The 14883-nt window shown below is 36.2% G+C and overlaps 1 long non-coding RNA gene across 1 annotated transcript; it reads left to right on the forward strand.

Annotated features, from left to right (window-relative positions):
- Window positions 1-10034: 10034 nt before the first annotated feature.
- Window positions 10035-12465, forward strand: LOC124169289. The gene is made up of 3 exons (XR_006867078.1): window positions 10035-10143; window positions 10308-10378; window positions 12420-12465. It is a non-coding gene; the product is annotated as an uncharacterized LOC124169289 (long non-coding RNA).
- Window positions 12466-14883: the final 2418 nt, after the last annotated feature.

Consider the following 14883-nt stretch of genomic DNA (forward strand, 5'->3'; position numbering starts at 1 on the left):
CAATTCAGAATGACACCTACCTTCATGATACCTAACCTATTCTCTTCCTTCCTCTCCCTCGTTTATCCAACACTCTACCCTCTAAAACTGTTTTCAACATCTCATCCCCGCTAACTACTCGCTCCACTGAATAGTTCACTTTCCACGTTCCCCAAATTTTCTTCTTAACATGATGGATGTCATGAGATGGAAAAGTTTTTGTCCACATTATATGAGACAGGTATTTTTTTAGCGCCGGATAATCATAGGAGTCTCTTTCTGACGCATGCGACATAAGCGAGTCGTGACTGCAGTCTGCCTCACCAACTGAATGCACAAGGTTACAACGACGAGGTGCGAAAATTAAAAGGAAAAGCTTACAACCGCACCCTGCCTTGCATTTCAGCAGCACTAACTTCTGAGCGACGCCAGATGTGTCGATATCTCTCGTAACTGGGTCGTCGTAATTAAAAAAAAAGAACGACGTAATCCGAAGATTGGCAACATCAGCACTTCTTTCGTTTCGCAATACAACCATGGTTGGGTTTGTGATCTTTACGCTAACAATCTTTAAAGGCAAAACGCAGATGGAATCCCTTGAGAACAGCCAATTGTTGCTTTAGCGGCGTTAATTGGTTCATTAATTAGTCAGCCAATTAAGGTAATGACTAAAGTCGACGCGTTTGTCCGGCAATATATATAGCACGATTTCATGGAGGCACGCTTCTAAGGCAACCGTTTCGTAAGTAATTAATCACATTTAAATACAAAAACATGGTTTTATATAGGGCTAAACTCACAAGCTACCCCTTAATTACAACATTTAGCTCGTATAGTGCCCGTCTTCCAACATCTGAGGCCCTTATGTGTTCTTCATAGCGTATTAGGACACTCAATTTGCTCGCAAGCTGCAATGGGCAAACGTTGACAGCTCTTGAAAGTCTCAGTAGCCAAGGTTAAAGATCCTCTCACGACCTCAAGAGTTCAGGGCCTACCTCTCTGCGAACTGAAATTAATTAAGAATACACGAAAATAATAACGACCAAAATTTCAGAGAGAAGTCCCGTCATTTATTCACGAATTTATTTAATCTGCTTACCTCACACCTAATCGCAGGATAAAAGATTGCATTTCTTCACCACCAAAGCTATTCACGTCACCCCCTTTCGTTTAGTATGAGTGCTAACAATCCAAACAACTATGACCCTTATTTTATAGAGCCATTAAATTTACTAGAGCATGTGTTTGTACATTATTCCTACCAAATAAATTACCAGTAGCTAGTAGTACCAGTGTGCGATTTTAATTGTCAGATACAATAAAACTCAAAATGGGTGAGATTCCGTAGTCGCATCGTTGATACTCGCTCCAAGTTCTCGTTTATCCAAGCTCAAATATTTCTGTTGAATTGTCAATGATTATTTGGAGACCATTTTAAAAATAAGCTACCATGTTCTCTTTGTGGATAGCATACAATAAACTAAACATATCTTAAGCAAAATTAGCACAATTTTCATATCCCTTCCATCACTACTCATTACATTGTTCAGTGTTTTCACGGTAACTGCAAAGTGCACCCAATAAAATGCTTGCGTTCCCATGTCTCAGTAAATAAGGAGTTTTGGCCCCAATTTAAGGACAATTATTTGCTTAAATTTGTACCTACCACCTCATGTAATATAGCAGATTCCTCCTAAACACCCTGCATACTTCTATCACTAATCAAATATTCAACCTGAAGGGTGTTATATTGGTGAGGGTAGAGCTCACCTCAGACTTAGCTGAAGGTATGTCAATGTCCACAAATTCATGGTAAGGAGGCCCAGTGCATATCGCACCTTGAGGATTGATTAGAGTTTTCCGAGGGCTTTACCCAAATTATGAACCGAAGACCCTTCGATCCAGCCTAGTACTCTACCTACTACCCTCTCTTCCTATTGGCTTAGTTACAAAAACGTATTTCATCTATCTCGGTAAAGGTTCCATAAACATTTCATCTATTTAGCAAACATCTTTCTAGAAAAGTACAAAATAGATTGATTCACTAAATATTGTGATTTTTTTCGAGGTTAAATCCATGATACATTAAAATTTCCTCCTTAATCAGCCCAAATTATACTAAAAATAAACTTCTCCAACCGATAGCGAAATAGCTACAAACTCAGCAAAGTGTAGGTAATTGATTTAATTTTATTGAATGAAGTTATTTTTTTGCATTTATGGCATTCCATTCCGTTCATAATAAAATTATTGAAAATTACTTGGTATTACATTTGTTTATATCGTTCTGTTAAAAATAAATAGGCAGCAATAAATTCTGGGATGGTAACCTCACCACAGATATTTCTTAGAGGCTGCCTTCAACTTCCTTTGAATGTAAAAAAAATAAACTTTTTATAATAAAAAACTGATTATATTGTAACATACTAATAATACTCTATTTAATTTAAAAATTATGCCGATTCTCCCATTGAAAAAGTAATGGAATAGGACTTAAGTTAGTCATTAAATATGAAAACATATATCAATCCGATCCAACTCAAAGGAACGACTAGGGTTAATTAATAATTTACGAATTCTCAGTATTAATCTTTGATTCAAAAAATACGAAATAGATTGATTTACTAAAAGTTGTAATTTTTTTCAAGATTGAATCCATGATTTATTAAAACTTCCTCCGCAATCAGGCTAAATTATACTAAAAATAAACTTCTCCAACTGATAGCGGAATGGTTTATAACTCAGCAAAGGGTAGATAATTCGTTTGATATTATTAAATGAATTTTTTGAATTCCATTTGGTTCATTGTACTATTATTGAAAAAAATACCATTTAACTAAAATTGTTTGCATTGATCTGTTGAAAATAAATACGCAGTTATGAAGTCTGGAATGGCAATCTCACCACAGAAATTTCGTAAAGGTAACCTAAAGTTTCTCTTAGATGTAGCCTTTAAATTATTTGAGAAGATTGTTTTTATGTTTTGGGAAGTAATAAAACTTGTTATATTAAAAACTGATTATAATGTAAAATTCATTATTCTTAACGTAAAAATGTACCATGATGTGTTCTTCCATTGAAAAAGTAATGGAATAGGACGTATATACTTAGTCATTAAATATGAAAACATAAATCAATACGATCTGAGTCAAGGAATGACCAGGGTTAATTAATCATTTAAGAATTCTCTGTATCAATCTTTGATTAAAGGCTACTCAGCACACAAATGCATTAATAAAAAAATCAACTGTTAACTCCATTTCTCATTGACTCATTAATTCCCCCTGACTGTTATTAGCACGAGTTCCCGTTTTCCAACTTCAAAGACGTTAATCACTATTTAGGTCACAAAGACGAGAGAAAAAAATTGTAAATTTTTTCAAGGCTAAATCCATGATATATTAAAATTTCCTCCGTAATCAGGTCAAATGCAAATTCGGAGGAAAAAAACATTCCTTTGTTTCCCAATCTAGCTCATGAAGATTAAAAACCCAATAATCAGATTCTTGGTATTATTAGAAATAAAATGGATACGTGAGAGTATAATTACTTTGTTGAGAAAAAATTACGTTAACAGATCCGACACAAAGTTAGATATTCATCTCTTCCACAAACATTCCTGCACTACGTTCGCAGTAAAAAGGAAAATAATGGATTAATATTAATCGCATACTTCACCAGAAAAACTTAATTTGACCGTTTTGTATGTAGATAGGCTGGAGAAGGAGGCATAAGCTATTCTAATATGTATTGACTACTATGCATGCTTGAGGGAGATAGATATTGGAAGCATATGAAATGGGAAACTCATAACGCTGCCGGTAAAAATACCTTTCTCAAGAAAATCCACAGGCAGGAAATTGAATACTTAGTAAATATGATATTGCAGTATAACTGGAGAGAAAATTAAATTTTCAATCCAATAAGCCGGTCTCACAGATAAGTTCAGAGTTTTAAAAATGTTAGCGAATTTGACGTACTGCCGTATCTGGCCCAGCAATCAAAAAACAAAACAAAAAACCTGTTGGGATAATATAGTAAATTTAGCAAACAATAAGTTCTGTAAAGAAAATACAGCAATCAAATGGTGCTATCGAATCTCAACCACAACTAAAATTTAAATCCAATCACATTGTTACAGCGTTTCTATGAAGATACCGCTTCCTTCCCTTTCTTTTTTTTCTAACTAACACTGTCCATATTCACCAAGTGGCCTGACTGACGCGTGTTGCATGCAATGTCACATAATTAAAAAATAAAAACAGTTTAAGTTGATGGCACAAATGATCTCAGTTGTCGGTTGCCTCCTCCAAATACATTGTTATATCTGCAAATACAACAACCAACCGGCTTATAATTTCGGTGGTAGATAGCCACGCAGGACACGGATATTATTTTATCATGGTTAGTATTCTATCTATAGAAATAGATAATTCCAGCCCTCGTTACGTAATCACTCTACTTTGAACTTACCTTAATAACTACAAGATTTAACATTAATGCAGCGCTACGTCACAAAAACTTTCAATCGTCCATAGCGAGATTAATTTGAGGCCCTAATGCGCTATTTTGCATGCACGTGTGGAATAGATTATTCCCAGCGAAGGATAAAAGGAACTTATAACTCGGCTGGAAAAAATGCCCATTAAATTCACATTTTTACACTCAACTACGTATTCGATAGTAAAAAATGCAAAGGCAGAAGCACAATACATTTTTGCTGCTTGAACACGTAGTATGAAGATGAAAGCCATGAAACGCATCAAAATTATTCGTGTTGATACGAATAATATCCAAAATTTTCCCTTTTTTGAAACTTAATGGTAAATTACTTCGCAAATATGTAACCATGGGAGCAAGCATTGATCCAAAGTAATCCAAGCCTCATGCTTGCATCCTTTCGTCACAGAAAATATTAATTTTCCATTTTAATAAAATATTTTCACTTAAAAATGTTTAACATTATTTATAATTGGAAAGTAAATTTTTGCTAATCGTAGACAATCTATTAAAATATCGATGAAAAAGGGAATATTTCCGACGTACTAGGGAAAAAATAATGCTAATGCTGTGAGTATTTAGAAAGAGGATTAATATATGAAAAGGTATGTGATACTTAGGAATAATAAATGAATATTTATGACACCACTAGCAATGGTTTTATTATCGTTTCGGCATCTATACACGCGTTTTCTTTTTAGCTGCAAATTCCCTCATCTTATTTTTATTCAATCTTCGTAGCGACTGCGCAGAAACCGATTGAGAACAAAGGAGAACACAATAATGGAGGGATAAAGGGAGAACGAGGGAGAATTGGGGATGACAAATGAGGAGAAGAAACTTCGGGAAGAGATAAAGGGTAAACGAGACAAACAGACTCGTTACCAAGTGACAGAATTCAGCTGAATGGGGCAGGGGAGTGAAGATGATGAACTTTATGGATGGAATGAAGGAAGGCACGAGGCTTTCAACGCCGAAGAATACGAAAACTAGCAAGAAATAAATATACTTGAGGACACGTTAGTCTTATTTGGGTGAACTCTTCTCTGGAATTCCGCAAGGGGGTTGGTAAGTAAATTCGAGACCGTCTTCAGATTTGTCTTCGGCGCGGAATTCGACTTCGAGTCCGTTTCCTAAGGCTTGCCCAAGACGAAGACGAAAGACAAAAGAAGTAAGCCTTTTAATTTGAGGTACCTAAGAAACTCTTATAGTTGCACGCACGTATTCTAATAATCCATCGTTACTTTTGAGACGCTAGAAGTTGTCATTTATTGTACAAACACTTTTTTCTTCGATTTCAACGATAAATAACGAAATAACTACCCAGGTGAATTTATCAGGCATTGCTGATAATGGCAAATGGATAATGCCATAATGGAAAACTCCGGCATCGTCTCCAGGGTGTTTAGAACCAAGTCAAGTCAACAAATGATGGAGTGATATTCTTTACATTCCTAACAGTTGCCTTCCAATCAAAAATATGTTACAAAGTACATCATGATAATTGCCCCTTCTTTAATCACACTCCAAACGATCAACTTGTTGGCATACCTGATTCTAGTCTAAATAACATTATCATTATTGTCTCCATGGACCATAATTTTGCTACAAGAACAACGACAAAAAATGTTTGGAAAAATAGGAATGAGACAAATCTATTAATTCCGGTGATTTTTATTTTCGATGAAGAATCATTGGAAAGCAATTCTGCATACTCAATCGGGATGCTGCTGCCACAGAACCTTCGAGTGTTTCGATAGATCGATCTTTCGGATAAAATTTCGATTTTTGCTAAAAAGTCGAACCTTTCGTTTCGATTGAAATTTTATTGGTCGGATAATAGATTTTTTTCTATCACTAACTCTATGGCAATAACACGCTGTTCTAGGTCTCAAAAACCCATTTCAACTGGTTTTCGAATGTATACAATAAAAATGTTTTTTACAAACTGTATTCAATAATTAAGTAAAATTATTTTAAAGAATCTTCGTTTTTTTCGATTAATCGATCTTTTGGTTAAAATTTCCAATATTTTTTGTTGAAAAGTCGAGATTTTCATTCCGATGAAAAATCGATAGTTTGAAAACCCTTTGCTGGAAAAATCGATTCCTCGGACATTCAATTTTGATCGACGTTTTTCCATCACTACCTCTATGGCAGCTAAATGCTCCCATTTCCATACGTACCCGATCTTTAAAGGCTTTCTCGCATAACATGTTGGTGCGAAAGAAGAACCACACTATTTTCCCCAAACCTTCTTCAACCCACCCCTACAATACCCCTAAACACCTGCCGCCTCTAATAAGCTCCTGGAAGACGTTCGACCTTGCTTCTTAAACCGTTTTTCATTGGCTTCTCCACCACCACCACCTCCCCCAGGCTATTGGGCTCCGGAAAACTTTTCCCCAAGTTACTCCCACCCCAAGACAACCGAAAGCATTTTTACGAGCTCTTTTAATCATAAGCCGACCGTTTAAACTTTCGCAAAGATCCTCTTCCTCAACTGCTGGTCTGCCTCATCGGAAATACGATATGAACCAAACTTATGATTGAAAAAGCGGGCAAGGCACATACATAAAAGAGAACTTGCCACCAACCTCCAAAAAGGGTGGGGCCCGGATGTTTTTCCCCTTTTTGATGGAAGTTCTCCTGTCTTTTTAGCGGTTATTACAAAACGGAAAACATCATCATTGGAAGGGAAAAAGAAGGCTATTCAGCCATCAGAAGTTCAGAACATTGCGGCTTTCAATTTTCAGCATTGAGGAAAAGAGATCGATGCAGTTTATCCCCGTCGTACGAACGAGTTGAACAAGATGTCGCTCCCATTTTCGATACCAGCAACAATGGGATCTTCAGAAACACTTACAGGGAAGTTATGCATCGTTTGATACGTCCCTTATGATAGTATATATGCGTTCTCAAGAGGCGCAAGGTGCCTTATCAAGGAAGGTCCCCCTCTTCCACACCAGTAACAATGAGAACTTCAGCCGGGTTTAAGCCGCGTTCACAAGGAGGTTGCAAATATCTGGAGGCGATGTATTCGGGTTTTAAGCGTGGTCAGGATTCCGCCATCTTGGTTTGACAATTTTCGGACTTAGTTTCGAACAGTGTACAGTGTACATATATAATGTACACTGTACACTGTTCGAGATTATAGAATACTTGATTATATATGTACACTGTCTCGAACAGTGTACATTTATAATCAAGTATTCTATTCCTTATATCGCCTCTGATTTATAAACTGAAAATGCAACAATGATTTCTTGATTGTCGTCGGAGTTTTCTGATCGTTCGTCTTACTACTATATATATATATTAAACTGTCCATTTAGTCATATTGTGGTGATAATACATCGTCGTGAACATACTTTCGTACTATTATTGCTACCGGACCGCTATCGTAAGATTTCCATTGGCTATAGTCTTTTTAATTAACAGTAGAAGTGCAGAGGAATGGATATTTTACACTTGTAAATTGTTATTTTCGGCTAAGCTAGTTGCACATCGGAACCACGGTGATTGACATTAATTTTTCCTTGGGAAAAGATATTCGAGGCATATTTTCATGAAGTCTTTCCATAATGATAGAAAAAAGGTTTACTAGGTTCGCTTGCTATAGTTTATTTTAACGTAGCAACGATCATGACAGAATATTTCACCAAATAGTTTGCATTGACTCTTATGGGGTTATCAATGTTTTGGATAAAGTAGGCGTGGCTATTCTTCCCAAGCACCCCCATTCCTGCCACACTGCGCTCAACGCTCGGAACCAGTGGTGCCCCCTCCAGTGTATGTACAACTTCCTTGCCCGTTCGCAACAAGTTAATAAATCAACTTGGATCTTGTTAAAGGCCGTATTACACGGGGAACGTACTTGCACAACGCGGGATTTTAACGCTTTTCAATATTTATTACACTTAACTTACAGCTAAAGCTCAATCTACTTAAATCTAATCTAAAATTATAACCTGCGAGTCAACTCCAGGGTGTTTGGCAGGAAGTTGTCACATTTTTTTAAGTTTAGCCTGAATAACATTTTAACTATCTCTGTGGACCATAACCTGCCTACAAGAACAACGACAAAAAATAATTGGAAAAATAGGTACGAGACAGATCTATTAAATCCGGTGATATTTATGTTCGATGAAGAATCATCATAAAGTAATTCTGGCATACTTAATCCGGATGCTGTTGCCATAGAACCGTCGACTTTTTCGATTGATCGATTTTTTGGTTAAAATTTCTATTTTTGTTGAAAAGTCGAACTTTTCATTTCGATTAAAAATTGATTGCCAGAATAATCATTTTTCTTCTATCACTACATCTATGGCATTTAAACGCTGTTCTACGTCTCAAATACCTATTTTAACTGTTTTTCGAATGTACGATAAAAATGCTTTTGTACAAACAGTATTATTTTGAAGAACCGTCGGTTTTTTCGATTAATCGATATTTCTGTTAAACTTTTACAAGTCGAAATGGATTGCTATAGACATTGATCAATGGTGCCGTCTTTCAGCCAATCACAACGCACGGCCTCTAACAGCGATTCTAATGCCTCGACTGGCTTCTAATTGAAAGACGATTGTAAATTATAAATTATACATGCGCACCCCTACATGCGTACATTTTCGTTTGTCGGTAACAATGTGTACGTCATCCAATGTGCCACTAAATTCATTTGATGCATTATTATTGATAAGTGTAATTTTATTGCAATACATATTAAAAATCGCTGAAACCCCGCTATTCATTTTGAAACACCCGGTATTAATTGCCGATTAAAGAAAACAGTGGCGTAACTATGGAGGGATGAGGGGGATAGATACCCCCCTATCTGATAATTTAAATCTGTCTTCCCGGAAAGCAGGTAATTTCAATATTTTGTGAATTAAACATAATCGCATTTAGAATATTTACTCACATGTCAATGTTTTGTCCGAAAAATAATAAAGAGCCTCAGAGAAATAAAAAAATCTTTGAAACTATTGTCTTGACATACAATAACTCCATCTGTTTGAAAGTAAATCTTTTACCGCCAAAATGGTGTGAAATGTATTTCCAGGCACGTCGTTTTTCAAAACTTTTCCCGGACCCACGTTGCCTGGGGGGGTGTCGCCACTCGCCACCCCAGGCTATCCCATCCCCCCCAAACCATATTCCTAGTTACGCCACTGAAAGAAAGTGTATTCAGAAGAAGGGAGAAGCCAAAGCCCAACATTAATCAAGGGAAATGTAAGCTTGAATAGATGGAAGAGTTTTTCTAACATCAAAACCAGCAAAGGACGAATGAACCCAGGAGTAGTCAGTAAAATGGAACCACAATGGCCAGCCACATTACTTTTTTAAACTATCTGAAAATTTAAATCTGTCTTCCCTGAAAGCAGGTAATTTCAATATTTTGTGTATTAAACATAATCGCATTTAGAATATTTACTCACATGTCAATGTTTTGTCCAAAAAATAATAAACAACATACTTTTAACTTCTCATCCGTGCTATGAAACATGGGCACAGGCCAGACAGCAATCAATCCAGCCCATAGAGCATCTGGAGAGGGCGTTAGCTGAAAAAAGTGAAGCCAGCAGAAACCTGTTTACCCGATGCGCTTTTGTTCGTCCGCCATATCCCTTTACCTCGCTCGCTCGTTTTCCCATAAAGGTATGTGTTAAGAAAATCACCTAATTTTCAGTATACCGAGGCTGCTGAAGCATTCTGAAGGTATGCTGATATTCTAGAATTCATCTTAATACTGGTATATTATTATCTCCGTTAAAAAGTGAGTATTTAACCTTGAAAACGACATATTTATTCAACCTTCGCAGATGGTTTGCTGCGCGGCTTACGGGTGCAGTAATTGCCCCGGTAAAAAGATACCTGGACTCACATTCCACCGGTAAGTTGCAAAATAGTCAATTATTAGTAATATCTATATCATTTGCTTGAAGTGCATGGTCAACCTTGTTAATTGTCTATGTATGTGCCGCGTGCAGCAGGTGGACTCATGTGCGGCAGTGTACTGCGGTTATTTGTTACTTATCCTTATCAGTGCTAAAATTGTATTATACTATGTTGAATTTTGTCATGAGTGATAATGCTTATCGTAATGAAGTAAAATATTTAAAAAAATATCCGTTCTTTTTCGGAACTCTTTTCATCCCTGCGTACCATCGCTGGTGAACATTTTTGTGTATTGAAATAATGGTACAAAAATGTGTGTGCCAATTCGCGGTACAAGTTGTGCGATGTGAGTGAATTTTGTGCTTCATTGAACACTTGGTGTTCAGATATTAGGTCTATTTAGAGCGGAGATACGCATGGCACTCTTAGCCACCGAAATTCGACATTAGTTAAAAATCATAACACATGTACAGGGATTTGTGGTTCTCAACCAAGCATTGGCAAATTAATGTTGTTTTCTACAAATTGTGGAAATTAGATCCAAAATGCAAAATTGTTAAGTTATTATACTGGCCTTACAATTGCGTCTCATGTTTTGAAAGGAATGCTTAGCAATATTTCAATTATCGACCGAAAAGTTATTATGATCATTAGCGATGACCAGTAACAGCACTTACTCGGCAAAAAAGGAACACGAACTTCTTCCTCTGTTGATGGGTTGATATACACCTTAATTGATCTTATTTAGAAATAAAATGCTCAGTCATAAAAATATTGTTGTAAAAAGCATAAGTTGATATGTATTAATGAACCACTTTACATGCCCAGAATGTGTTTTTTCTTGTTTCATAGCCCATTCATGTCACCTAAACTCTTAGAAAGTGGAGGGAACATGTTCTAATTAGTTTTTGCTGAGTTACAGCGATCTCTGGTTAATGTCATTTTTCATATAGCTTTTGTTCATCTTTTTTTGCTCGTAGGTGTTGTTTATATTTGTTTTTGTGATTACAACTTTGCTGAAGCAACAGCTCCTTTATCTATGCTATGATCAAGTTGGTGCCTCTTTCATTTTTTTTCAATTTAGTGCCCCTTTCCCTTTCATTGCTTCTTTGTGAATGTGTTCATCATGATCAATCATGTGTTTGTCTGTTTTGCAATTTGAAAAAAATAAGTAATTACCCTGTATAAGGCGATGAAAGTTTGTGGCACATATGGTGGTCTCCTACTAACTACTCGCCCAGAACTCATGATCTGTCAATGAATTTCCCCCTTTGACTCAACATATTTGTCTTTCGTTACAATTGTCACTTCAATTTTAATCAATGTGAATAACACTCATTAAGGTTATTGCTTACGATACAATAAACAATCTATTTTAGGCTATATGTACATTAGGTGCACGCATATGTCACACCACTACAATACATAGCAAACAAAAGTATGCACCTATTTTGTACCACACATGTGCACCATAATGTCAAGTTACTCAAATACTAGCTTGCAAAAATTCAATTTCATTACTTTCATTGGTTTGGCATTAAAGGGTGACAAAAATATTGCCAATTTTAGACAACATTAAATGGAATAGGATTATTTTGTATATGTGTAGTAAATTGTTCCCAATTTGATAAGGACCAACTCTGTTTACTACCAGTGTGGAAGTGCGGTGGCCTAGTGGATAGACCATTGGGCTACTGCTAGAAGCGTGACACCTTTTGACACATCCAACAGAAATTCTTGCATTTTGTGGTGGTCAAAGAAAGTAATCAGCCCTCCTATTCTGAATAGCTTCCATTCAATCACTTGTTTAATTAGCGACGAACTTCAAACGAACTCGAAATTTAAATTTCTCATTCATTGTTCTCCTGATGAAGTAGAAACTTAAGTAATAGCATTTTTCATAAACATCTAGAGGTTTATCTTGATTGGTGATGCTAAGCATTTGATATATCACACAGATTCTGCCCATTGAAATTGTCAAATAATTCCGATTTAGGTGTAATATAGGTAAAGAATTTATACATTTTTAATTGCAGGTTCAGCTAATCCAGTAGCCGATGTAATTGAGGTTGTATGAACGTACAAAAATTGGAAATGATCCCGGAGGTGTGGCGGCCTTCATCATGTATTCATAATGCTCTTGCCAATCTGAATATATCTTAATAGAATGTTACATCATGTCTGCCTGAGATTTATTGTTAATTTGGTTACTTTGCATTAATTGTATAAATAATCAGTTTCAATAGCATTGTTTAATCATTCTGGATATCTGAAAATGTAACATTTGATGGGTGTGTACATTATATAAGTTGGAAAATGGGAATTGTTTTCTTTTTTAATACCTCCTTCAACGATTCCATTTAACACAGCTGTTACCCACTGTGCATGTTCGCCTGATTTTGGGGAAGGAAAATAATATCTGAATTGTCAGCACTTGAAATTCATCAGACCCATTCTCAATTTCTTAAGACAGTATTGTTTTCATGGCAGTTTACTCGGAATTGTAAGCGAAATCTCTTTCGAGCTTGTCTCATAGATGATATTTTACTTTCCTAATGCTCAAAATTTTCCTTTGATGAGGAAGCCCTTTTGATTAAATGGCCATGAGGTTATTAACAGTAGTTTCGGAAATGATTTACACTGTGTAACACTTAGATATTGAAGTTACATATCCGAAAAAAAATGTCCGGCGATAAGAATCGAAGCTTGACTTCGCTGTGTTTAAAATTTTCTCATCAATACTTTTTGTAGAGAATTCATAAGTAATGGTAGGCATGATTCCCGATTGTTTTAAGTCTTGCTAAACCATATTATTTTCCTTGAATCACGATTTATGTATATTTTTGACGGATTATTAGCCAAATAAAATCTTGTAGTGCACGCAATAGCAATTAAACGTGATTATTATCGTAGCATTCAGTGTCCTCCCATTCCTCTCTCGTCCATTTATCCTTTTTTATTTACTTTCATAATTGAATTTGGTTTAAAACATTCTATTGTAAATATCAGAAGTTATATACTTTAAGGGTTCACATGCATTCGTCAGATATTTTTCAGCTTACGGCCGAAAATTAGTTGCTATTGTCGCAAGTGACTTGTCGTGCGTCATATTTTTAATTTGCCGCACCGTGGTTGAATCGTCTATTTCATCCAAAAGATGCATTTTTTCCGGTTTTATATTCAACAAATAATCTTAGCTCATCGGTGGGGACGACTTTTTCCGGCTGTCAGTAGGGAAAATATTGAGTTTCCTTTGACGAATATCCCATAAGGAACCATGTATTTCTGCTTCACCCGAGGTAAAGGAATATGGCGGACGGGCTGAAGTGCCACGCCCCCCTGGCTTCACTTTCCTACCGTGGGAGGGGTAGCTAACGCCCTCTCCAGATGCTCTATGATCCAGCCGCTTTCTCGGTCATCCCTATTTTCCCATCATAAGGACTCTTAATTGAATGAGGAGACAAGAGCTATTCGTAACAGGCCTCAATTGAAAATTTTTATTTCAAACCTCGATGTTGTCGCTGTGAATTGAAACGCGGGAGCTTTTGAAGAACGACATTTCTGGGACGTTTGCTAAATACAATGACAGTAATAACTGGAGCAGAACGAATGCATCCTGGTGGCCATTAAAAGACTATAAGAAAGGTAAAAGGAAATCAATTTCAGAAATGCCGGCACTTAATCCGGTCAAATTAATCTCGGACTCAAATACTCACTCGTCTCAAATGTCCTCGACAGAAGCAAATGCCGAAGTCACTGCGTTTGAAAAGATAATGTGGTAAAGCCAGCGGTGGATCTAGGTTTGAACCAAGATAGGGGGGGGGGAGGGCAAACCTTGGGCTAATCTGAAAAATTCCCCAAATTATCCAAATTTTGGAAATTTGGGATTTTCAAGATACAAAAAACGGCGGTTTTTACGATAATTCTTTCATTAGAAAAGATACTACTATGCAAAAATAGTAGGTCGTATTATTAGCACCAAATCGTGTAAGATAGGCCTTAAGTTTAATAATTATTTGTATTTTAATTCGTTAAGTTGGTAAATTTACCGGATTATATAAAAAAATACTTTTTAACAAAGTGATAAACTACAAAAATTTCGATTCTATCTAGCATGCGTTTCGACCCATTTGGGTAAAGCCCCCGTATACCCGACAATGTAAAAGCTCGTCATTGTCGGACGAAAGAAAATATTCTCACCTACCTCCGCAAAAAATAACAAATGATTCTATTTAGTTCGACCTTTTTCAGAGACAAATAGTGCTGTAACGACGGGCGTTTGCTTTGTTCCGAATTTATTTCCTTTTCATTACATTATTTATCTCCTTTACCATTTTCTTATTACCTCACTAATTCGAGCAACTTTCCCTTTTCTTTTGTCTCCTCAACAATCCCCATCCACAATTAATTAACAACATATATATACTAACAACATAAATATTTAAATATCAAACGTTACAGGGCTGGACTGGGCTATTAAGAGAATGTGCAACTCCCGCT

Source organism: Ischnura elegans, chromosome 12 (genome assembly GCF_921293095.1).
Source record: "Ischnura elegans chromosome 12, ioIscEleg1.1, whole genome shotgun sequence".
Classification (NCBI taxonomy): Eukaryota; Metazoa; Arthropoda; class Insecta; order Odonata; family Coenagrionidae; genus Ischnura; species Ischnura elegans.